The sequence below is a fragment of the Propithecus coquereli genome, unplaced genomic scaffold, assembly GCF_000956105.1.
Source record: "Propithecus coquereli isolate 6110/MARCELLA unplaced genomic scaffold, Pcoq_1.0 Scaffold7, whole genome shotgun sequence".
Lineage (NCBI taxonomy): Eukaryota > Metazoa > Chordata > Mammalia > Primates > Indriidae > Propithecus > Propithecus coquereli.
In genome coordinates, this window is record NW_012153062.1 from 4175360 (window position 1) to 4202700 (window position 27341).

The 27341-nt window shown below is 39.2% G+C and overlaps 1 pseudogene; it reads left to right on the forward strand.

Annotated features, from left to right (window-relative positions):
• The first annotated feature begins 5003 nt into the window (after positions 1-5003).
• On the forward strand, positions 5004-27091 carry LOC105823751 (annotated as a pseudogene).
• The last annotated feature ends 250 nt before the right edge of the window (positions 27092-27341 follow it).

Consider the following 27341-nt stretch of genomic DNA (forward strand, 5'->3'; position numbering starts at 1 on the left):
CAATTTGGGAGCGGGAATGAGGGGGCTAAAAGTACTCCGGCTGCATCTCAACCAGGCCCTTTGCACTGCGAGCATGGATCAGTAACTGTACTTACACATAAACAGGTTTATCCTTGTAATTCAAATAATTGCTTTAATATTTTCAGCATCAACCATGTAAGAAAGCTCTGCGTAAAAGCTGTAGAAATTTCTCAGGGGACAGAAAGTATCTATAGATCACATATAAATCTGTGCACCATCCCCACTTTCTTTGCCATGTGCTAAAATAGATGGGCTAAATAATACCCACTTCAAAACCTTTGGTGAACTGCAAATGCCCTTATAAATGAAGGTTTTACTATCGTAAGTATTATGAAATCCAGAATACCATTGTACACGCGCTCACACACGTGCCCAGAGCTACAGCCAAATGTGCATACCATAGGAATGGGAGGGGGAGGCTGGTTCTTCTCAGCTTTTTGACAGGAAGGCAAATTCTCTTTCCTAAAATAAACTTAGTTCGAGATAGAATTGAAAAGATTTGGCTAATGCAAATATCCACTGGTAACTAGAAGTGAATTATAAACAATACCTACTCAGGGTTATAAGCATTAATGGGGTTAAGTGGAATTTCACACTTGAGGAATTTCATATGCTCAGTCTTGACCTAACTTCAGAAAATATGTGGCTTTACTGTAAAATGCCCTAGAGACTCAAGAGGCATGCTGTTAGTTTGTGGGCAACACGCAGCAGAATTTAAATCAGAATGGAAAATTAAACACATGGCACTCTCCCCTGGCCTTCTGTTTCTCTCTGGGTGGGAAAGAATGTTACAAGACTCCTCCTTCTTTCTAACCCTCACATCTAATCAGTCCCCTGCCTGATCCAGCCTTGGAGAGTTTCTTATGACCACTCCTTCTGCTCCATCACACGCCACTGCCTCAAAGATTAAACACCTGGACATTTTGCCACATTCCTTCCTTCCAGGCTCAGGTGCTAGAGAATTTTCCAGCCTGCAGTCATTTCCCAAATCAACTCATCTTTCTCTCTAATGCAAGATCAGTCCTCTCAGAAGAGGGGTTGCAAAAAATAATAGGCCCAACAGACACACCAGGAAAGTCAGAGTAGGGAATACCACTTACCTTATCTCCTTCTGAAAGCATCACTTCAGCAAATTAAAGGTCCTGAGACGTCCTGAAGTGAAGATACCTGCCTAACTTTATTTAACCGGTTCTTTGAACTGAATAGTTACAGTTAACAACCCCATAAGGTACTATGATTATTACAGATGAGGAAACTGAGGCCATGCGAGGTTAGATAGCTCCTGAAGGACACACGGCTACTGAATGGTAGAGCCAAGGTTCAAACCAGGGAGACTGACTCCAAAGCAAAACACATTTTTATGTCTCACAGAACCACAAATTGAGAAACTCTCTTAAAATCTTAAAGTTTATATTATCTCAAAGTTTCCGATCAAAGATTTTCACCAGGTCTCCCCACACCATTTATATTCTTTAACTTAGAGGTCCTGGCAACTCAAAGTGAGGCCCAAGGACCAGCAGCCCTGGCAACACTGGGCAGCTTGTCAGATGCAGAATCTCTGGCCCCACTCCAGCCCTTCAGAATCAAAATCTGCATCTTAACAATGCAGAATCCCCGGTCTGAGAACCACCACCCTTAGAGCATTCAAGACTTTAGAGCATGATCCAGTCTCAGCTCATGTTTTCAGCATCTTCTCTCGCCATTCCCATCAGGCAGCCAACAGTACCTCCCTGGTGAGACCCCTACCTGCTCTTCTTTACCTCTAGGCTCCCGCCAGATAGCTCTGGGGTTCCCTTGCATGCATCTCGCATGTGTCCTAGAGTCTGGCATCCACTGTTTTCCTCCTGCCTCATTCTGTGGCCGCCTCCTTTTTCTGCCAACACCAAAGCTGACAACTACACCACCAAAAACTTCTAGGGGACAGTACCTGCCCCAATGCCTCTGACGCTGGGCCAAGCCTGCCAGAGATGCAGGACATGGCAGGGCTGCTCTGCCAAAGCCAAAGCCCCTCTTGACCCTGAGCTCCTTGAAGACACAGACCATGAATGAGTCCACCACACAGCCACAGCATGGAGCAGAGCCTTCACCCTTCAGACAGGGAGGACACAGAAGGGAAGGACAGGAAGCCAAACAACTGGGGCAGAAGTAGCATTCACTTCACGAAACAATTCCTTACAAGGATTTCTCAAAAATACATGTTTCTAAAATAATTTTATTGACAAGAATATTTTGCACTCCTGTTGCCCACAGTGAGATGCACACATACACACTTCTTTGGAAGGCAGGGTGTGTCCCTGTGGAGAGAACATGGAGAAAGCAGAGGAGAAAATTTTAATGGCCTGACCCAAAGCAAGGACTGAAGTGAGCACCTGGAAGTGACACCTGGGAGATCTGCAACTTAAACGGACCAAGCCGAGGAAGATGAGTGCAAACATCCCTGGGACTGAGAAAAAGGACTCAGGACAGGGAAGGGCTGGTAAGAAAGAAGGAAAGGACTCTCAGGTGTGACTGGTGGTCCGATGCCCGAGAAGCTGCTCAGTGGCAGCTAGAAACCCCAGGTGAAGAAGCCATGCATGGCATCTCTCTCCCAATTTTTAAAGTGAGGAAGGCTGCCAGCACAGCAAACTGTCCAGAGAACTCTAAGGCATCCCACTCCTTGGACAGATGCTCTTCCACATACAGTGGATCACATCCCAACAAACACGTACTAAGTCAAAAATATGTTAAGTTGAAATGCATTTAATAATCCAATAAACCCATTGTAAAGTCAAACTGCTGTAAGTCAAGGACCATCTATACTCCACAAAGAGCTACGTGGGTAAGACGTGAGACAACAGAACAGATTTTTACAACAATCATTCAGATCCAAAAACAGAACACTTGACAAAGCTAGGAGTTAGCCTGGATGCCCCCTCAGCCTCCTCCTCCCAGCCAGTCAGTCACGGAGCCAACTGGATTTTGTATACATTTTGTATACATCCATCTACTTTTCACACCTGCACCACAGGCCTCCTTGCCTACGTTATTTCTCACTGTATTAGTCAGGATTCTCCAGAGAAACAGAACCAATAGGGATATATATATTGGTTCTATCTATATATCTGGAATCAGATGTATCATAAGGAATTGGCTCATGCAATTATGGAGGCTGAAGTCTGCTGCCTGCAAGTTGGACACCCAAGAAAGCCAGTTGTGGAGTTCAAAGGGCTGAGACCCAGAAAGCTGATGGTATAGATTCCAGTCTAAGACTGAAGGTTCCAGAACTAGGAACGTGGAGAGCAGATAGACGTTTGAGCAGTCTGGCAGAGAGTGACTTCAGCCTTCTTCCGTCTCTTTGTTCTATTCATGCCTCAGCAGATTGGAAGATGCTCACCAACATCGGGTAGGGTCATCTGCTTTACTCAGTCCACCAATTCACGTGCTAATTTCTTCCAGAAACACCCTCACAGACACACCCAGAAATGATATTTAAGCAGATTATCTGGGCCTTCCATCAAGTTGCCACACAAAATTTACCATCACACTCACCCTAGCCAATTAAAGAACCTGCCATGTGGTCCCCCAAATTGACTCCTGGCCTTCCTTTAATTCATTCTTCACATTGCAATAGGTTCATCTTTGAAAAGTACCAACCCGGTCCTGTCACTCTTCCACGTAAAACCCCTGTGAGTCCCCAGTGCTTTTGAGATAGTGTGCCACTCCATACAGGGCCCCAGCAAAGAGCACCAGCGCGATCTGGCGGCCCCTCACCACCCCGTCCAACAGCACTCCTCACCCCCTTGCTTTCTCACTCTCTTTCTGTTCCCTGGACGCACTGGTCTTTCTCTTATCTCGGAGACTTTGCATATGCCTTTCTTCAACCCTGGGCCTCTCTTCTTCACGCACATCCTGTTCACCCGCCCCATTCCCAGCCCTTTATCTAGCTTCCTTTTATTTCTTTAAGGCTCAGTTTAAAAGCCACTTCCTCAAGACTCCCAAAGACTAGGCAGGAGGCACTTGTTGTATTCCCCTAGCACTCTAAACCCTCCTGATAACAGGTACCACAATTTTATTTAACTAATTACCTATGTACTTAATATAATTAATTTCTGCAAGTGCAAGGGTAGTATAAATCATATTTATCTTATTTATTACTATGTCACTAGTGCATAGTAGATATGTCTATTATTTAGTAAGTATTTAACACATATCTGTGGAGGGAAGGAAGGAAGGAAGGAAGGAAAGAGGGAGAAATAGAGGAAAAGGGGGAAAGAAGGAAGGAAAGGAAAAAGGGCTATTTTCCAAGCATTCTAGGCAATAAGAACAAGTTGGTTTTCCCATCAAACTCCTTGAAACAGTACTGTCAGACAATTAAACTGTTAACTAACTTTGTTTGGCATCATCTGTCCACATGTAATAACTCAAACAGGTGAGACTTTATTGAAGTCAAGATCAGCAGGTATCACCTAATTTTGTAAGCAGGAATACCATTCATCTAACTCTTAACTCCCACATTCCTGCTAATTAGGGAGAAAAGTAGCATTGGGCCATGCAACCAAAATTGAAGTCTTAGAATCAATCTATCCAGACAGAAGACTGTATGGATCATCCCTCCATTTTCTCCCATATATCACTAAAAAGTATATTTAGAGAATATGTTACAAGTGTGTCCATACATACATACACACATAACACAGTAATTTTTGCCAAGATAAAACAATATTACTACATCTATTTAAAATATTCTACTTTTTTCTTCACAATGTGATCAGTGTTCCAGCGGGACATACTTTTAAGCAGAAGAGAGATGTCTCATGTTTGAGTGATTGACTTACCTTCTGAGCAGCCCAGATTCCCTCAGAGACTCCTCAAGGCCCACCCATGAAGAGTTGATGATCACACTAGAGGTTGGAGCAGAGACACAAAACAGCAAATAACACCCAGACCTCATTTTATTCCCCCTCCTCCCATCCCTCTAAAAGCTGCAATTAGAGGTTTAACCGATGGCCAATACTAGTCTCCACCTTATCGTCCTCCTCCACCCGGTGGTGAGATGTAAATGAACAGAGAAATGTCAGGATGCAACATCTGCAGTAGAGAGGGGAGGGTAGTTAGAGGCTGGGATAACCTATCCAGCAGAAATAGAAATTCTGATGAGCCACTTGGTCAAATTTGTCAAACTGAAATGTACCCTCCTCTCTCTGAGGACACTTTTTGATGAAGGATCTCTTTCTAGGTTTCTTGCATAAACTCAGTATCATAAATGTATCTTAAAGACTTTGAAGAGTATTTCTTAATTTCTTAAGTAGAGCCACTTTTCTGCTATGGTTTCATGATGTTAATTCATGAACTACTGAAGTTCTGATATATCAAGTGTCACATGTTGCCTGGATTGCCTCCTTTCCCATGTCTAGGACAGTGCTACTAGTCTCATAGGATCTTGAGCATGTTAATTTGTCTGCTCTTCAATTTCTTCATCTGTAAAATAGGTTCATTTGATACAACCACAGTATTTCAAATTGAACTGTGAAACATTTTCCCAAAAGTACAGTTTTGATATGGTCCAAAATACAGTCTCACAAACTGGATTAACAAAAAGTTGACAGGGGGTGCAGTGGCTTGGGCCTCTAGTCCCCACTACTCCAGAGGCTGAGGTGGGAGAATTGCTTGAGCCCAGAAGTTCAAGACCAGCTTGGGTGATATAGCAAGACCCCTGTTGCTTTAAAAAAAAAAAAAAAAGTTGACAAGTATAGGCCCCTTAGGGATTAACTTTAATGACTAGTTAAGCATGGTTGTTAATAAGCAATATATAACAATTATTTTAATGTAAATAGATATTTCATACCTAAAAGCAATTTCTTGTTTTAAGTAAGTTAAACATTCTCCTTGGAAATTGGTATAGGTGATCCCTTTGCTTTTCTAACAAATAATGTTCTACCAACTGGGCTACCAATATTAGCCTAACCTATGCACACACATACCTACAGGGTTTCATGCACACTTTCCTGTTCTTACCCATTCTGCTCTTTGATGCCCAGTATTCATGATCTGCAAAGTGATTGCGGGAATAAAGGGACAGGACTGGTACCACCTGTCACCAGCAGTTGTACTCTGCTCCTATCACCTCCCACCCCTGGCACAATCTCCGCCCCAAACGACCTTGTTCAGCAAGCAAGTATGTTTACCTCATTATACAGAAATTCTCTTATGGACAGTTTTTCATTACTTAATTAATAAAACATGAAATCCATTTAAATCACAAAACAGAAGTTCCTTTACCTGATCACAGATTAGTGCTAAAAGGCTATTCCTAAATCCGTTTGTTCATAAACTCAAAAAGACTCTACTTCACATTTCTGTAAATGCTCTCGTGAGGCCACGAAAGTCAGCTGGCCTCTTATAGGAACATCTTTCCATAAGATAATTTTTGTTCTCATTTTTCTCAAAGTTCATAGAAATCTCTGTAGTTTGTAAGCAGAGAAGTTTCTGAACTCAAAGTCCTGTTTTATCAAATTTTCTTGCTTCTAATATTTTGGAAGATGGGATTTCAAATTTTGTCCACATGTGTGCTCTGACAAGTTTTCTCTCCTAACGGCTACTCGTGCACTCACTGTCGCATTTGATGCTTTGATTCTGCTGTTTCTACATCCTCTGCCTTTAGCCAGGATCATCACTTTCGGGCCTACAAAGTGTTAGGAAACAGGGTCTGAATAACCAAATAGAAATGTGTCCTAAGAAATGCCTTATAAATTTAAGAAGCAAGATGGGCTGACTCTGTGTTCAAAAGGGCTCTCACTGAGTTTTTGTTGTTGTCTTGTTTTCTGCAGAGGTTTAGGTAAGTGTGTGGCAAGCAGAAGAATAATCCAGATATCCTGCATTCATTTTAGAATTAAATTGAGAATTTTCTTAGAAAATAATAGCTGTCCTTTAGATATAATAATACAAAAAACAATAGCCATTATTTGTGAGTGCTTACAGTGTGCCGGGGACTGTGCTAAGGGGTCTTCTTACATATCTTATTTAATCCTCAACACCAGCACACAAGATAGAGATTATTATTGCCATTTGCAGATAAGGAAACTGAAACTTAAAGAAATGAAGTAACTTGCCCAAAGCCTGAGAGAATTAAGACCAGATCTGTCTGACTTCATCATATATGCCCTCAATGAATGTACATACTGTTTCCCTGGCCCTTTGAAAGGTTATTTGTTAATAATCAACAAATATATTTTACCTCCTACTAAGTGCTACTGCATTGGTATAACAACAGGTCTTGCTGCCTCTAAGCTCTTCCTTTTCTAGCCCATTTTCTATCCAGTCATCAGAAAAGTGTCTCCCGAGGAGTGATTGCCAAACCACCTGTATCAGAATCGCCTGGCTACTTGTTAAGACTGCAGTTCCCAGACCAACCCTGGAGACACTGAATCAGAACGACTGGTGTATTTAATAAGCAACCTAGTTGATGTTCATGCACACTAAAATTTGAGAACCACTACCTCAGTATATCATCTGTTTACAATCCTCAGATGGTTTACCTAAAACTATGAGATACTATAGGCGGTAGGCTAAACAACACGCCCCCCACCCCAAGATGTCCATATCCTGATCTCTGAAATCTGGGAATATGTTTTAAGTTAAGAATCTTGAGATGAAATTATCCTGAATTATCCAGGTGGGCCCAATGTAAGAGGGAAGCAGCAGCGTCAGAGTCAGGTGAGGAGGAGTTGATGAGACAGCGGAAGCAGGTGTCAGCATGATCGGGGGTCCATGGGCCAAGAGATGCAGGTGGCCTGCAGAAGCAAGAAAAGGCAAGGAAACGGAGTCCCCCGAGAGCCTCCAGAAAGAACGCAGCCCTGTAGACCCATTTTAGACTTCTTACCTCCAGACTAAGAGAATATATTTGTTGCTTTTAGTCACTAAATTTGTGGTAATTTGTTACAGCGGCAATGGGAAGCTCATACAGTGGTCAAAGTCCTTAGTAAGCCTTCCATGAGCCAACTCCTGCTTAGTTCACATCCTCATCCCTCTCATCTCTCTACCTGGGACTTTATGCTCCAATAATGCTGAACCACATTCAATTGCCCAAATATGTCAAGCTCTTTAATACCACCCTTGGATATTTTCCTCCCCTGAACTTGTCAGCCTAAGGAACACCAATTTAAGCCCAGATGTTACTCCTTAATACCAAAAAATGGAACTAACCATTCTCTCCTCTGTAGTGTAACTTGAAAAAACATATATATTTTTGTTCTCATCACATTCCACTGTAAATATCTGAATCCAACAACTACAACCCATTCATCTTTATATCCTCAGGCCTGATCACAGTGCCTGGCCCAGGGTGAGTGCTCAATAAAAGTTAGCTGAATTGAACTAAACCCAGAGTAGTTGCCTGGAAAGCTATAGATGTATTCCCCAAATGCTACCTTTAAAGAAAGCATTTAAGAAAGTCTTATTTTATAACTTTCCGCAGATCCTACATCACTGCTGGTTTTCTACCTATCCTCAGTGGAAACAAATTCCCATCCTTTTAAAAAGTTTGGATTTCATGGGGTGGGATGGGCAAACACTATACAAAAAAGCCTACTAACCAAGGAAGATGATTAAGCCATAAAGTATTATTTTAGATCAAAGTGACTCAGAAATATTAAATGTGTATGGCTCTGATGACACTGTAAGCATATAAGTTCTGATATTTTAGTTTTCTAAAGCCTATAAAGAATTTATGATTATATCATCAAAGTATACTATTGAAAAGAAAGGCAAAAACATGGCTCATACAAAATAGAATGAATCCATGAGAAAGAACTTATTGAACTCAAATTAATGAGGAAAACAGTAAGATTTAAAAAAAAAAAACTTTATTTAAAGAGCATTTGAGGAGCTGGGTATTAATAGGAAATGTAATAAAGGAATGTTAAAATACTATTGTTAAATATACACAAAACTTAGTATACAACCCCCCACTGCTAAATTTGACTGTCTTGAAACAACAAAAAATAAATTAAAAATTTTTTTAAATATACATATATATATATATATATATATACACACATACACATAAAACTGGTTAATGTCCTATAAGGCACTGGGGTTACTTTATCTGCTACTGAACAGAAATAATTTCCATCAAAACTGGTTAAAAATCTACAAGTTAACATCATATAACTTCACATAGTCCAAGCTTTCAGTTAATAGTAGATAACAAAGTCAATGAATGGTATATTCTCCCAGAAAAGTAAATAAACTCTGAGCAGACATGTAGTTATCTTCTTGGTCTAATTTACAGATTTTGGATATGTAGAGCAGAAAAGTGTGATACCTTTACTCACCTATCATAAGCCTCATGGCCAACATGCCTACAATAAAAAACAGGTTAACAAGAGAAAAACATAACATTTATTTAATCAAAGTTTTACTTGACAACGGGAGCCTTCAGAAATGAAGACCCGAAAACGCGGGGAAAACTGTTTATTTTTATGCTTAGGTTCAATAATGAATTGATGGTATATAGAAATGTGATTGGACGAAAAGGATACGATCTAGACCAGCAAGGCCTGTCTGTTCGGATTCTTCATGGCCTCTCAGTGCGGCACTCCTTCCCCCTGGTACAGGGCAGGACCCTTCTGGAATGGGGGTCTTATGACCTACCATCCGACAAGGTAGGCTAGAGAATTTCTTTATGGCCAGCTTCTACACAGAAAGGTGGGGGAAAGTTAGAGTAATGTTTCTAGTTTCTACGGCTGCCTTGAGGGTGAAAGGATAGCGGAGAGCAGGAGAGAGAAGGGCAGAAGGGCAGAGAGAGACCTTGGTCCTGAGGCCCTTCCAATATTCTTCAGTTCAAAGTACTCAGCATATCAAAGCACCTGACTTTGGGGTATCATTTTATGAGCCCCAACAGATAATTTTTCTCAAGTTTTTAAAATTATAATACAAAGATGGCATCTGACTAGTACTACAAAATTCCAGAGGAATATAGATCACTGGGGAAATTTAGAGATTTACATGGAATTGGGGCCTTGAAAGAAAAAAAGGATAAGCAGACACCAGTAGACTGTAAGTATTATTTTCTAATACATTAAGACAAAATTTTTCTCCAAAGAAATGACTCTAACATTTTTCATGAATAGCAATTGAAAGAGATTTGGAAATTCACTTTTGCCTTTTTACAACTACATCTATTCTTAAAGTTAAGGTCCATGTCCCCATACTGTGAATCCAGAATCTCTATGCCTAGGTCCAGCTCCTGTGGGTCTCAGTCACCAGCACTAGCCCCTGCCTAACTTCTGCCATTTTCTCCCCTATTGCCCCTGCACTTTAACCACACTTTGAACGGCCCACACATGCCATGGCCTCTCTTTACCTCTCTGCCTTTGTGCAAGCTGGTGTGTGTGTGTATGTGTGTGTACCCTCTGACTACAAGAAACTCTAGAAGACATTAGGAGTGACCAAGTAGACTACAAGACTGAAACGAAGTTCCGGAGAGATGAATATGGACAGAAGAAACAAAAGAATGATTAAAATGGCGGGGGGAAGTACAAAATAATAAACGGTAATAATGCAAATAGTTGTGTAAGATGTGAATAATCGACAGGCTTTAGTCAAACCGGAGGAAGATAGGATAGGAAAAGCAGTGGACGTGTACATTGGCATCATGCTCCACATAGCCTTTGTTCCACATGACCCATCTCTGACCTTCCTAACTATGAGATGATGGTCTTCTATTTGGTTACCTTTTCAGTAAGCACCAAGTCACAGGGACAGCCTTCCAACAGCATTTGCTTATAGCTTCTGAAAACTGTGAGAGCAGACTATTCATTGCCCTCTTATGGGTTCATTCATATTGGATTCGTTAGGTATGAACTCTGAAAAAAAGTATGTTAACTGTGTTTACAATCAAGTATGTAAATAATGTGCATTAATATTTCATTAAGGACTGGTAAGATCTGCTAAAATGGCAGAAATTATACTTTGTTTACCTGGGAATCTTACTGCTTTCTACATTCATATTTTCTGTCTCCCTCACTGGGTTATAATCTAGTTATACAACATTGAGGATAGGGAGATTTCTTATTCACTTTTGTATTTCCACTGTGGAGCATGATGTCTGGCACATAGTAGGGACGTGCAGCAATTACCAGTTGAAGCAATGTTAAATAAATGGGATAAACAGGAGAGCCTACAGAATCACACCTATTTTTTATGATTTTAAGTCACCATACATATTGATAGGAATATGCTATAGTTGGGAAAGAGCAGGGAATAGGAGAAGAGAAAACAAAGGTGGTAAAGGAGAAGGAAAACTATTGTCAGTGTAAGTCAAGCATGGTAATAGCACATAATGAACACAACGTCATGGTGGTGACGTGTGAAAGACCTGACAAAAACAAAAATCACAAGCACATAAGTACCAAAGAACACCACAAAATTTCTTAATCAAATTCCAGATACCTAGAAGAAAAACAGAATATTTGATTTTCCAAACATTTATTAAGCACATTCTGTATATCAATACAAAGAAATTTGCTGGATGCTGGAGGAATTATTACAGTGAAAGAAGAACTAACTAAGTATTCATGTGCTAGAATTTATCTGGATTATTTCTTATCTGCTAGTTTATGTAAAGTAAATAAGACCCAATGTCTGGATTGAAGAGCTGGACCGTCAGTAGAGGAGACAGACCTGACCACAGGTAGAAGGCAGAAAGAATTAAGTGTAGAATAGGGATATGGGAATGTAGAGACCAGAATATGCCACCCAAAAACATGCCTCTTTGGGATAAGGATTACTGGGGGCTGAAGGCAATTGACAAGAAGCAGAACAGCTCTCTGCCCTCCCCAACTGCTTAAAAGCCAGACATAAATTTACAATGGCAAAGGTGTCCCTCCCTCCTCGCCTTTCAAAGGTTGATCACTGAAGACAACTTTAGACCCCTACATGACAACCTTGACTAACCAGTTTTCAGCAACTATTTATTTGCTTTCCTGTGACAGCCCAACCAGGTTCACTGCCAGCTGCTCAAGAGGAAGAGAGACAGCAGAGGAAGAATTTAATATGGCAGGCACCATGCAAGGAGATGGGAGAAATTTCTCAAATCCATCTTCCTGAAAATTTGAGAGAAAGAGTTTTTAAACACAGTTTGGTGGGCAAAAGGCTAGGCAATTGGGTCTGCTAATTGTCTAGGTTTGGGGCAGAACCATAGGGGAGTAGAAATTGTCTTCTTCGCTGAGTCAGTTTCTCGTCGAGGGTTGCAATACCGGTCGCATCAGTTCCTCAGTATGGGCCACTGGTCTGGGTGGGTCGGTTCCACCAGAATACAGGGTCTGGAAGATATCTCAAAAACCAGCCTTAGGTTTCACAGGGTGATATTATCTACAGGAGCAATGAAGAAAGCTAATAATCTTTATGACTCCTGAGTAGTAAGCAATTATAGGAAAGCAAGCAAGGAAACAGTGGTTGGTTATATATATATTTCCCCGACGATAGTTCCCATCTTGTGGCCCTTTATTAATTTTATGAAGGGAGGTTTCATTCTCACAATGTGCCACCCTCAAAAGACTCAAAGTGTGGTTTTTCCTTTATCACTTCTCAAAAAATTTACTGTTTTTTGTTGAAGATGCTATAAGCCACCTCTTTGAGATTTACTCATTCCCTGGGTATCTTCCACATGTGTATGAAATACACATGTTAAACTTCTGTTCGTTTTTTTTCTCTTGTAAAGGGGGTCTGTCCCACCTAAGAACTATGAATGACAGAAAGAAAATTATTTTTCCTCCCCTAAAGGAGCACAGAAGAAGAGAAATCAATTGCAACTTGAAGGATAAAAAAACTACTTCATGGAAGAGGGTATACTTCGGCAGAATTGAAGACAGAACAAACACAATGGCTACCCATCCAAAGAAAAACAGCAACATGGACGTGAGTCACATGGCCCTGGGACAGAGGAGACATAGCAGGGCAGGAGGAGGACACAGGGGCGCATCATAGGAGGAGCCAGTCCCCCTACTATGCTCAGAGCCATTCTGGAAGAGTCCACTCTGGAATCTTGGTGGTCACCATAAACAGCAAGCTAAGGGACAAACAGTATATGGCGTTCTTTGATTTTCAAACTTTTCTTGAAAAGTGAATCCACTTTTAAAACATATTCAAAATCCCAACACATAGAAGAGATGAAAGTGCAGTGGCTCCGAGGCAACCAGAACAATAGTGTGGGCACAGACGTCTTCCCATTGCTTCCACCTTCCACCACCTTGGCTTGGGAAAAAGTGACATCAGTTAACATCTTTCTGACAGACCAGGTATTATAGAAAGCAACTGTTAAAAAAAAAAACAAATTAGCTTGAATGCTTTTTCATGCTTTTTTTCCGACCTCAGTAACAACTTTTAACAAAGTAAAGCATGGCTGTGTATCATCTCAAATGTTGTTTGCCAGGTCTGTGATCTCTCACAAAAATGTGTCAGAAGTTGTCAATCACTTTAGAAGTGAAAAGTTCAACCAGATAGCATATTGCCGGGTTCTTTTTCTTTTTTTCCTTTTCTTTGTTTTTTCTTTTCTTTTCTTTTTTATTAGATTCATTGGAATGCTCTAAAAATCATTCTTTTATTTCACAGGCATCTGCAATAGAGCAAAAGTTCTGTCAAGTTCACATGAAACAGAAATTCACAGAAGTCAACACTTCCAATAGATGCAAATGATCCTGATGGAGAAATTGACAAGATCTACTGAGGGCAGCGTCCTGACTCTCGTCAGGGTAGGAGGCTGAAGCTCTGCTGTCTGCCATTAAACCAACTGGAGGACTTGAGGAGAGGGGAGGGTGAGGGAGCAAGAGCAGGAGCAGAAAAAAAAATTTTTTAAGCTTAAGACAGGATAAAAGAGCAATTTAAAAATCATTACTTTTTAACTACACAGCTATTATTCTAAACCCAAAATCAGGGATGTAATAGTCAAAAAACCAAAAGAATAGCAGGGTAAATCGTTGAAACAAATCTCTTTGTAGTAAAAATCTCATTGCAATTCAAAGGATAAATGGCAATTAAGTAGTTTCTGTTAAGTGTTTATTGTTCACCTTTTATGTGGGTGGCCTCTAAGTGATTTTCTTTTTAAAGGAAAAGAGAAAGTTTGTTCTCTTCAGCATTTGAACTAAACATGATGCAAATGCATGCAACCATCAATTTTAAAATAATAATCGTCTTGATTTTCTAAGCCGATAAACCAACTACTATACACCACTTCCTTTTCAGGCTGTTGTTTGCTTGGCTTATCACGGTTAACTATTGCACTGTGACTCTGCATGAAGACGGTAATGTAATTAAATCCTATTAACACATCAGGAATAAAGACCTTTAATGGGCACACAGGCTTTGAGAGGCAGCTCGTTCCTGAGCAGATTTAATATCCTTAAATTAAGCAAGTGTGAATGGGAAGATGAATCTTATTAAAAACTTAAATCTGATTATATTTGAAAATTATTGGTTCCTTAATGTAATAAATTATCCAATACAGACTAGAACAAATAATATGTCCTAGCTTCACATAACTCCACTCTATAACAAGTGACAAAAGAAATTATGTGTGACTGTGGGGCAAAAAGAAAGGTCTTTTTATAAAAGTCATTTTGCATAATGAAATACCTAAATCATTTTAATAAACATTTGGGGAGGGGGGAGTGCAAATGACACAGTTGGAGAGGGACTCATTTACCCTATTCAGAAAGGGAATGTGGAAATAGTGATGCTAATGTTTTTTTTTAAATTGCCATTCTGGCCAATTTGTTGTAAATTCTGAAAAGAAAAGCTGCAGCTTATGTTGTTGGTAGCAAATTCCTTCTCCAGAAGGCTAATGCAAATGTAAGCCATCTGCCACGCATTCTGCTGAGAAGGCTGGAGTCGAAAACAATGGGCCAACAGTCTCTGAATACTAACACACACACTCCACAGGCAAGAAAAGTTCGCATTTTCCCCAAAGGTATACTTTGCATCGCTGCCTTTGCCATCCTCCCCAGGACCACCAGGCACCCAACCCTCTCTCCCAGTCCAACTGGCACCAGTCAGGCTTCCACATGATTAGTCTGATGATGTTCACAAGGAGAACCCCCCGGAGAAGCATTTCTGTTGAAACTGACTGAAGCAGGAATGCAAGACCTGCTAAATTATTTAAACCAGACAAATGCTTCACAGTGTGTGTTTTTTAACTTAATCCTATTTTAGCAAAAACTGGCATCACCTATTACACTACACATCAGAACATTGCATGGGTCTTATCCTTTTATGACTGGACCCTTTCAGAAGGCTGGAGAACACCGTCCTCGGCTAATCCGAACGTCTCCCCAGCAGATGGATGTGTTAAACAGAATGCACCAGGCAAGCAGGCGCTACAGGAAACTGTCCTGTCTGAAGCCAGGGTCTGCTCACATTTTTTCAAGTAATCTTTCCTGCTCCATTCGAGAAAATCCGGATGCTCAGTTATTTGGCAAGTGTGCCCAAATGGCTCATTCAACGACACGATGAAACATTTAAATATTGTTTGGTGTTTGGTGATGATGGGCAGAGGGAGAGGTGCCCTCCAGTGAAAAGCTGTCATAGGAATTCTAACTTCCCTCCACTCCAGATCTGGCCCCTGCCAGCTCTCATCCCCTATCTCCTCTGGCTGGCTCTGATTACCATATTCCCTCAGGCCTCTTGCTGGAGGTGCCTCAAACTTTCAGCAGATTGCATCTTATCTTCCCTTCTGTGTACAACTGCCTAGAATGCCTTTCCCAAGACCCTTAGGTTCACACATCTTCCAGGCAGGAGTCTAGTGTATGCTCCAGAGCCTGATTTACGGGGTTCGAATCCCAGCTTCCTCACTTATTAGTGTTGTGGCCCTAAACAAGTTGTTTAGCTTCTCTGTGCCTCAATTTACTCAACTGTAACATAGTAATAATATATCCCACACCAAAGATTAACTAGGATAGGCATGTGAAACACTGTATCTGGTATAGCACGTGCTCAATAAATGTTAGCTGATATTATCATCTCTGTTGTGGAACCTCAAGGATCTTGTTCGCCATCCTCTCTCTCTCTCTCCCTCCCTTAATATTAATTATTCTTTCTCTTTATTACCACGTCCTTCAGCATAAGTGCAGGCTGATGCTGTTGCATTCATCACATATCTTAATTTTGTGCTTATATCTGTCTTTTCTCCTAGGCTGTAACTTCCTTAAGAGCTCATCTTTGTATTCACAAGGCTTAATATAGTAGCAGGCACATAATAGTTGCTTAATAAATATTTATTAACTAAATACAAGAATTAATGAATGAATAAATTCAGCAAGAGCTAGATGAGCTGGATTAAGCATATAAACCAAAATGGGGAGGAGATAAATGTTTTCCACCATAAAAATAGTGAAATGGCTATGAATGGTCAGAAAAGGACTTTCAAGTGTTAAGGATGTGGAACAATAGGAATTTTTAATACATTGCTGGTGAGAATGTTAATTGCCTCAATAATTATGGAAAACTAGTTAGCAATATCTAATAAAGCTACATCTATGCCTACTCTGTGACCCAGCAATTCCACTATTTAACATAAACTTAGTAGAAATGAATGAATATATCCACAAAAAGATATGTAGAACAATATTCACAGAAACTCGATTCATAATGGCCTCAAATTTAAAACAATATAAATATCCATCAGCAGGAGAATGGATTAAAAATGTTTGTGGCGCATTTAGACAATAAAATAGTACCCCCAAATTTAAAAAAAAAATACTGATATAAAAAAAAATAGGCATGAATCCCCAAAATATTATGCAGTCAAGAGAAGCCAGGATGCTTTATATGATTCCATTCATATTAAGTTCAAGGATGAAACTAATCTATGGTGGTAAAAGTCAGAATAGTGGCTACCGTAAGGGGGAACTTTCTAGAGTGACAGAAATGTTCTGTATCTCAGTCTGGATGGTGGTTACACAGGCATATACATTTGCAAAAATTCATTGAGCAGGTTTGTGTGCTTTACTTTGTATAAATTATTCCTCCAAAAGAATTGCAGTATCTTACTTTGCTGGGAGGCATGTAAATTGGTACTAGCTTTCTGGAGTGCTGTCTGGTAATATATATCAAAAGCATCCCAAAACCATTGACTCAGAAATCCCACTTCCAGGAATTTATCCAAAGAAAATCACTGAACAAAGATATATGTGCAAAGATATTTATCAACCTAACGCTTCTAATAGCAAAAATTGAAAATAATAAAAGCACTTATTGGTGTGGGGATGATGCACAATGAAATACTACGCAGACATTCAAAAAGCAGATGTAGAACCACAACGACTAACATGGGGCGTAACCATAAATTATTATTAAATAAAAAAGAACAGATTACAGAGCAGTATTTTTGGTAAGGTTTGTTTTGTTAACACATAAATATACATATGTGTACAAATATATATGTGTATATGCATGTATATATTTGCCCAGGGAAAGGTCTCTAACAAAGTGTCACAGTGACTCTCTCTGGATGAGATTTGAGGTAACTTGGTTTTTTTTTGCTTTGTCTATTGTTTTGGGTTTTTTTTACTATAACAATTTATCATTTGTGAAATTTAAATTAATGCATAGATACATGATAACTTGATATCATGTGTATGTGCATGTGTACATGTGCAGAAACCCATTCAGCAGAAACGAGTCAATGTGACCTAAAGCCCGTATGTGATAAAAGAAAGCTATACCTTTTTTTTTAAGTAATACCCTGTCCTTCATAGGGCAAGGAGACTACAGCCCACACTCCACAAGACAAGGATAAGTCCTGCCTGACTGACACAAACAGGACCAGTGCCTGATGGTCACATTTAAAAAGACTGACTTCCTTGGAAAGACTTAAATGGGAGACCATCTCTATTTGGGCCCCGTTAGGTAACATGTTTAAGTAATTCGTGACCTACCAGAATCCAAAAAGAAGAGTATCTACTTAGACACTTAAATTTCAATTGGATAGTCAAATCTTCCCAGTTCAAGAATGTGGTTTTACATACATACTCAAGAATTTTGTGGGGTTATTTTCTTACATCAGATTTTAGAAAGAAAACAAAGGTTGGAGACAGGGAATACAGAGATGGAGATGGGGAGAGACAGAGAGATAGAGACAGAGACAAGAGGAGATACAGATAGAAATGTCCTTCTCTAGTCATTGCCAGTGGAAAATAAAGTCTCATTTCTGGCATTCTCATTTGATCATGCTTTGTACTAATTTATTCCTTCTTCCTCCTCTTTGATTTGCTGTTCATTTTCCATGATTGGATACAAAATCACTGAGATTCCTTTTGTGTTTTTCTCAGTGTGTAATTATTACAATTCAGTGACCTAGAATCTTTCCAGCCCTGTACAACCCATTTAAACAGCCTTGCCCCCTCCTGCATGCCTGACACTAAATATCACCCCCTCCCATTTTGTTTTCAAACCTAAATGCCCTGATCCAAGCCATAGCTTATATTTTTCATATAATTATTTTTTATTTTGAAAGGAAAAAACCTGAAACACACAGAGAAGTTGCAAGTACAAAGAACTTTTTCCTTGAACAACTTTAGAGTAAGGTACTGACCTAATGCTTCATCACACCAGAGAACTTTAGTATGTGCTTCCTAAAAACACGCTCCCCTACATGACCACAAAATAAGAACATTAACATCGCTACATCATTACTGTCTAACCTCAGAATCCCCTTCGAGTTCCACCAATTGTCCCAATAATATCCTTTACATCAGAAGAGAGCAGTAGAGAATCACATGTGACATTTAGTTGTCATGTCTCACTTGTCTCCTTCAGTCTGGACAATTTACTCAGTCTTTTCTTGTTGCTCAAAACCTCAACATTTTTGAAGATCGCGGTCTAGTTATTTGGTAGAATGCCCCTACATTTGGATTTCTCTGGTGTTTCTCTTGGCACAGGTTGTGCATCTTTGGCAAGAACAGCACAGAAGTGATGCGGTGTTCTCAGTGCATCCTACCAGGTGGCATGCGATCTCGATTTGTCTCATTAATAGCGTTCACTTTGATCACTTGATTAAGGTGCTATCTGCCAGGCTTCTCCACTGAAGTTACTCCTTTTCCCTTTGTAATCAATAAATATTCTATGGAGAGGTATTTTGAGACTATATAACGACCATTTCCTTATCAAAGTTTGAATTATTATTTTGCTTATTTATACATGTGTGGCCCCATGGTTTCCTAATTCATTCAATGAATTATAATCTGTTTCCACCATAATTTATTTTAATGCTTACACTGCCCTCAGATTGGTCATTGAGAGTCCCTACAAGCTGATGTCTGTGTTTTTGATATGTCTCCATCATTCTTTGATCACTTTTCACTTTCTAGCACATCAATATGTTCCAGCTCATCTTATATTTTCCCTGCTCCAGTCCTAAAATTAAACATTTCTCCAAGGAGCTCTGGTTCCTTTTACTATAAAATGGTATTTAGAAACCAAAATCTGGCTACTAGGTATGGTGACTGATATTGGCAGGGCTGCTGCTTCAAGATCCTTTCAGAGATAGGACAGAGCTAGGGACTACATGAATGTACATACACACACACACAAATACCACAAACACATTTGTGTTTATATTATTTCTATATTTCTATATCTATTTATCATCATGAGTTCACACTAACATCTCAAATTTCAATACCACAGGGTTTATTCTAGTTTTCTCCATTCCTTATGCATAAAATCTCTCTTCTCCAAAAGTGAGAAACTTGGATCCCATTAACTTTAATATATTTTCATTGTTTTGCTCTCTCACCCTAGAGGTAACCACTCCACCATCACTGGTGCTATCACCTCCCCTACATAAATCATTCCTTACCCAGCTCAGATGCTGACACCCCACCTTTCCAGGTGCATGCCATCCTCACTCTGTGTGGACCCTACCCCACACTCTAGGCCTCCTGACTTGTGACACCCTCTTCACTCTGCTTGAGCTCTGACACTGCACATCAGACTACCCCTCCACGTGGACACCTGCCTTGTTCCACCCACACATTGGCCTTAAGAATTACTTATTCAGGAAGAGATAGGAAAAGAATGAAAGGGAAAGAAGGAGTTGGGAAGGGAAGAAGAGTAGTCATGGGTTAAATTTTAATCTATGTTTTTTTAATTTCTCCTCATTCTTCCATTTCATACTTCAGTTTAAATGTATATTTTAATATTGTCTGCATAAAAGGTAAAGTTTTTCAGTTGTCCCAACTGAAATTCTGCTTCTTCTTCTAGAAGTATGTCCCACTAATAGAGAGTCCAATTTTTATGAAAAGTAAGCAAGTCTGCATGAGGTAGAAAATTAATTTAACTTGAATTCAAGGGTTCTGTGATGAACAGTTATGTGTTTGATCATGGACAACAGTAGAGAGGTATGGTTAAAGATTAAGATTTGTGAGTTATAGACACATAAGTGATAGTCAAAGTCATGATAATAAATGAAACTATTTAGGAAAGATACATGTAACATTGGGAGAAAAGGAAGCCTAGAATATACTCATATTTAAGGGCAATCAAGTGAGGAACAAATAGGTTAATAAAAAAATAATAGATAAGTGAAATAGCAGAAAATGGTGCCATGAAATCCAATGTCACTGGGAAATTTCGAAATTTTTGAAAATTTTGAAATGAGAAATTGATGATGCAGTCAATTGTGCGAAACGTTGCAACATAAAAGATCTAAAGAATAACCATTGGGTTTTGCAGCTACACAGTCAGTGGTGACCTTAGCAAAACAGCTTCAGTAGAGTGGCTGTAGTAGTTTGAGGAGTAAAAGGGAGAGGATCAAGAGGACATGTGGTGGAGGGACCTCAGTCTCACCAACCCAAGTCAAGAAGGAAGATGAGGAAGGACGGAGTTAGAACAAGGGACAGTGAAACCATGAGACTATATCTGGTGGCTCCCTTTTCTCCATGAAGTTTTGCCATCATTGATGGAAATGGGTGAGGGACGAGGTAGGGGTTTGGGAAGGATGGCCAACATGACAAAAGCCAACCACAGAGGGTGGTAGAGGGACCTTCCTGGGAAACCGGGCGGCAATCTGCTCTAGAGAGGACCTTTCTCTTTGGTCCCCTAAAGATAAGTCTTAGGTTTCTAAGCCCACTAAGCAATGTCTCCCAATTGAAAGTTTACTGTTGGAAGCTGACTTCTCTGCATTCTATATCTTGGACCTCAGATGAAAAGAAGATGGAGGGAAGAACTGAGTCGTAACCATAGTCACTGGGAAAGAGTTGTGTAAGAGATGATAAAAATATATATATCACGTAGAGATGATTTTTTAAAATGGCCTTCCGATAGCAAACTAACTTTCAGTTTTAAGGAACACAATGTTTAGTCACATCCCCACTGGTCACAAAGGCCGGACCTTGCTGATATCTTTGGTGACGCTCACTCCTTTACCCAGATTCCCCTCAGGCCAGTGCTGGCCTCAGACCAATTGCTCAGCTGGAAATCTGAGCTCTCTTCAAGGTACCCCACACACTGCAGATCTCTGGGCTCTGTTTGCTTAGTTGCTTATCCTGCCTCCTGACTCTGTGCAAGAAAAGACAGCTTTCAGGCATTGTGCCGCTGAAACAATAGAACCCTTCTCTATAGCATTTTCTATTCTTAAATTTTAAATACCTCTTTCTTTTGGTTGGAATCATAATCTTGTGTCCATACATGTGAAAGGTTGTGCTATTGGTAGCCAGAGGAAATCCTTACAATTTTTAAATCCACTAGCACTTCTTCCTCCCATCCCTACCTCCATAGATATAGACATAGAGAATATAGATATAGACATGTATATATGTGTGTGTGTATATACATATATGTATGTGCGTGTGTGTGTATATATATATATATATATATATATATACACACATAGAGAGAGAGAGATGTTGCATCATTTTTCCCAGGCATGATGATGGATTTGTGCTCTTTCTGTCATAGTGAACAATCTGGTTACCAAGCTTTTATATTCATGAGCAGTTCACTAGCCAAAAATTAGAGTAGGATTAACTACAGCAATTGGTGATTAAATATATATAGGCTTAAGCTAGTTACCACTGTGCTCTAAACACCTGAGTCCTTGGCCACAGCGTCTGAGCACATTAGTTATGTACATTCAGCCCCATTCAGGCCAAATTCCTTTATGGCCTTTAAGTGGTGCCTGAAAATGTTTATTAAACCTTGTCCTTACATAAATATTTCTATATCCAGTGTCATGGTGGAAACCTCTTGGAACATATTTGCATACTTTGGACACCATTGGCCATCCACAGATTCTGGGGCGTGGCTATCACTTTCAGGAACACTGCAACTTGTGTGAGCCATAGATTTTTTATCTGTGGCAGAAACTAAAAACCTCCATAGGACAACACGTCAGAAAATGAGCTTTGGAACATAGTAATTTACACATATATCACCAGGGCAGGCCACAAACATAATCTATGGGAACCTTCAGGCCTCCAGCCTTTAATAAGACAAGCAACAAGTCAAGTTTTATGTGAGAAATATTCAGTTTTAAAATGTTGATGGGAGGCGCTGTTCTATACAGCAAGCACCCCACAGAAATACCGTGTGCGAAAATGCCCACAATTTCCCAGTCAGCAGAGCTGTGTCTATAAGTTTTCTCTTAGCTCTGTAGCACTCTGGGAATTAAAGTCCACTGGCCATAAAGCTTGCTCCCATCACAGCCAACCCAACTGGCGCTAAGTAGTTCTGGTTTGTAGATTCCAGGCACAAGTATCCCAACACATAATCAGCCCAGTTTCCCGATCTGGTTCTGCAAGATGCAATGCAGAATGTCCTTCTATAGATGGTAAGAGGAGGAAATCACATGTAATCACACACAAACACATGCACGTACATCTGTCTCATACCACACACATGCATGCATACATATACACGCACAAAAACAATTTCCTTGAAAGAAGGGATGCACATTTTTCTACATCAGTAAAAACTACTGTGTTTAATGGCAATCAATCCCTAACAAAATAGGAGATGAGGCACAAATTCCAGAAGAATAGAGAAAAAAGCTACTAGTCTTATTATGAACACCAAGTACATTTTATGTTTTATACATCTCAATGAGTCTATATCATGTTGACATACGGAGTCATTTGGACAAACTTAAAGAAAGCATGACTGTCCCCTCCATATGTGTTCCTTAATCAGACTCATCCCGCCTAAGACCACATCCCCCCACTAAGGTCATACCCTCCCCCTGTGCTTCATGTATACCCCGTTCCACCTTCTCGCTCCCACTACCCTGTTCAGAGCTATCACTGGGAGCTGATTGTTGGCATGATTCCCCAGCTCCTGCATTTTGGAGGGATTCATAGCCACAGCAGAAAGAGACAGAGACGAAGAACTAGTGTCTGGATTTTGCTATTTCTGTCATAGTGAACAATCTGGTTACCAACCTTTTATATTCATAAGAAGTTAACTAGTCAGGAATTAGAGTAGTATTAACTAGAACAATCAATGATTAAATATACAAAGTCTTAAGCTAGTTTCTACAGTATCTGAGCACATTAGTCACACACATTCAGCCCCATTCAGGCCAAATTCCTTTGTGGCCTTTAAGATCTCAGCATGCAAAAATATCCTAACCCTGGCTGTGCTACATCCTTAGGAAGACCTATTCCTGGCACTTCTGCCACCTACCAAATGTTTTTCTTGATTCTCTTATTTGTGTTTATTGAGAATGTCTTTTGTGTTTATTTTAACTAAATTTTACCTGTATAAAAAAGATGAGGGTAATGGGAATACCTTTTGCTCTGCCCCAGGTTCCACATCCCCAAACATGGACACGATCCTCCTCACTGTCTCCTTCCAACCTCCCTTTTGTGGGAGTCACAGTGGGGATCTATCGCATGCACCTCTAATACTATAAACTCCCAGAACCACTCCCTTGAAGGCTAAAATCTACACATCCAAAGGAAAAAAATTCTAAACAGTATCAACTTAATTTAACACATAAATTGATTGCTCTCTTCTTCCTCTCTCTTCTTATCAAATATATTATAATAATAATTAAATAATATGTTTGTTCTTAGATTAGACTGAAAGCACAGTTCCTGTTGTTTAGACATGAGATAAATTTTAGGTGAAAGAAGGCATAAAGAAATGAATAGCTGGCTCCATCAGCCATAGTGCATGTGTTGGTGTTGACGGCATCGACTCCTGGGCAGTGTGTTTCTCTTCACACTTCACATCTCATCCTTCTATCTCATCTTTTTCTTTGCAAGTCTCTACCCTCTCTCCACTAACATCTATCAATTGAAAATTTCAAAATTCTTAAAAATGTCCTTTTTCACCTGTCTCTCAATCAACATGGCTTAGTCATGCTTTCTTTCAGGTCCCTGAACACACCTGTGTACATATTATCTTCTATACCCGAAACAACTTCTCCGCCCCAATTATCATTTCTGCTGGCCAACCACAATTCAGCCTTCAGGTTTCAGATTAAAATTCCTTTCTTTAGGGATTCCCAAAACTAAATTAGGAACCCCTGCTGCCATAGTGCGTCCATAGTACTTACCATGATTGTAATTGGATAATTAGGATAATCATGTTTATTATTGGTTTCTCTCATTAAACTGCTAGCTCTTTGAGGAACTTCCAACAACAGGGTAAACTGAGCTGATATAGACAATTTCCACCTACTACAAATTACAGAATGGCTGGATTAAATTTTAAATATCTATTCCAACTCAAAAAAAGGGAAATAGAAATCCATGACCATAAGATAAAATGAGGTGTTAAAGAGAAAACAAATCAGAGCATTAAGCAAGAGTTAACCCCTCCATGTAGAAGAAAAATAATAACAAAGGCACAAAGCCTTGGAGGAAAGAAATGAAAGTATACTGTTGCGAGGGTTTTTTTACTACACACAAATTAGTATAATACCATTTAAAGGTAGACTATGAGTTCTATAAGTTATTGATGTGTACTGTAAGTCCTAAAGAAATCACTTAAAAAAAAAAACAAAGAGTTGCAACTTTAAGCATGCTTTCTATGTCAATAAATTCTAAAGCTTAGATAAAATGAACTTATTTCGTGAGAGACACAAACTACCAAAGCTCGTCGAAGAAAAATAGATAATCTGAATAGTCCTATGCCTGTTAAAGAAAGTGAATGTGTTGTTAAAAACCTTCCACAATGAAAACTCCAGGCCCAAAAGCCTTCATTGGTGAATTATACCAAGAATTTAAGGAGGAAATAATACACATTCTACATAAATTCTTCTAGAAAATTGAAGAGGAGGAAATACTTTCCATCTCATTTTATCAGTATTATCCTGATTACAAAACTAGGCAAAGACATTATGAGGGAGAGGGAAAAAAACCCAGTCATTTTTTCATGAATGTAGACGAAATTCTTAACAAAATTTAAAAAAATTAAATCTAGCAATATATTGAAAAGATAATAAATTGTGACCAAATACACAAGGTTGGCTTAACATGTTAAAATCAATCAATGTAATTGACCACATTAATAGACTGAAGAAGAAAAAAAAATCAAATAGACACAGCAAATACATTTGACAAAATCCAACATCCATTACTGATTTTTAAAAAACAATAAATTAGAAAGGAGAGAAATTTCTTCAACCTGATAAAAGGCATCTACGGAAAAAGGAAATGCTAACATCATACTTAATGGTAAAAGGCCAAAGGTTTTCCTCCTAAGATCAGGAACAAGTCAAGGATGTCCTTTCTTACCTCTCCTATTCGACATAGTACTGAAGGTTCTAACAAGTTCAATAAAGCAAGAAAAATAAAAAATAAAAGGCATTGAGATTGGAAGGGAAAAAGTAAAACTGTCTGTATTCTCAGAGAACATGATTGTCTATGTTCTCTGTAGAACATATACAAAAGACTGTAAAAGAAAGCTATCAAAACTAATGTTGAGCTTTTATGAGGTTGCAGGAGAAAAGATCAATCTGAAAAATCAATTGTATTTCTATATACTAATGATACAGCAGTTTCTTAAAATATTACATGCCATATGACTCAGACATTCCACTTCTAGGTATTTACTCAAGAGAAATGTAATCATCTGACTATACAAAGACTTTTACATGTTTATAGCAGTTTTATTTTTAACAGCCAAAAACTGGAAACAACCTAGATGCTCAATAGGTGGATGGATAAATAAATTGTGGCATATTCACGCAATGAAATACTACTAAGCAACAATAAGTAATTAGCTATTGATATACTCAGAATCATTTTTCTGAAAGAAACCAGATAAAAACAATACACATTGTATTCATATAAATCTATTTATATAAAACTTTAGAAAATGGAAAGTGTTCTATAATGACAGAAAGCCGATCAGAGTTGCCTAGGGATGGAGGAGTGTGGAGGGGTAAGGCACAGAGGGAGGAACTACAAAGGGGCAGAAGAAAATATTTGAAGGCAAAGAATAAATCCAGTATCTTGAGTGTGCTGATGGCTTAATGGATATACACATTTGTCAAATGTTATCAAAATGAACACTTTATATATGTGCAGTTTTTATAGGTGAATTAAACTTCAATAAGGCTATAAAAATAATCAAAGGAATGGAAACCATAATTTTTTTTAAAGTTAGTAAATTTTAAAATACCTAGATGTGAACAAGTACCAAATGGAATTTTTAAAAGTGAAAAACATAGTCATCAAATTTAAAAACTTAATGGACAATCCCTTAGACTTTTCCTTTCCAACTTGGGCCCGGCGGGATGGCTCCCGGCGAAGAAGGGTGGCAAGAAGAAGGGCCATTCTGCCATCAAGGAGGTGGCAACCCAAGAATACATCATCAACATTCACGAGTACATCCATGGAGTGGGCTTCAAGAAATGTGCCCCTCAGGCACTCAAAGAGATCCAGAGATTTTCTGTGATGGAGATGGGGACTCCAGATGTGCACTTTGATATAGGCTCAACAATGCCGCCTGAGTCAACCGAATAAGGAATGTCTCATACCATATCCATGTGCGGTTGTCCAGAAAACATAATGAGGTTGAAGATTCACCAAACACCCTCTGTGCTTTGATTACGTGTGTATTTGTTACCACTTTCAAAAATCTACAGTAAATGTGGATGAGAACTAATTGCCGATTAACAAATATGTCGAATAAAGTTATAAAACCACAAAAAATAAAAAATAAATAAATGAAAGTAAAAACTTAATGATGAGTTACAAAGCTAACTAACTACATCAGAAAGCAAATTACTGAACTATAAAAAAGATACAAAGATGTTATTCAATTGGCAGCTCAAATGGCTAAAGATATGAAAAGTATAAAAGTCATTAAATGATATGAAGGGGAAATGCGGAGGTATA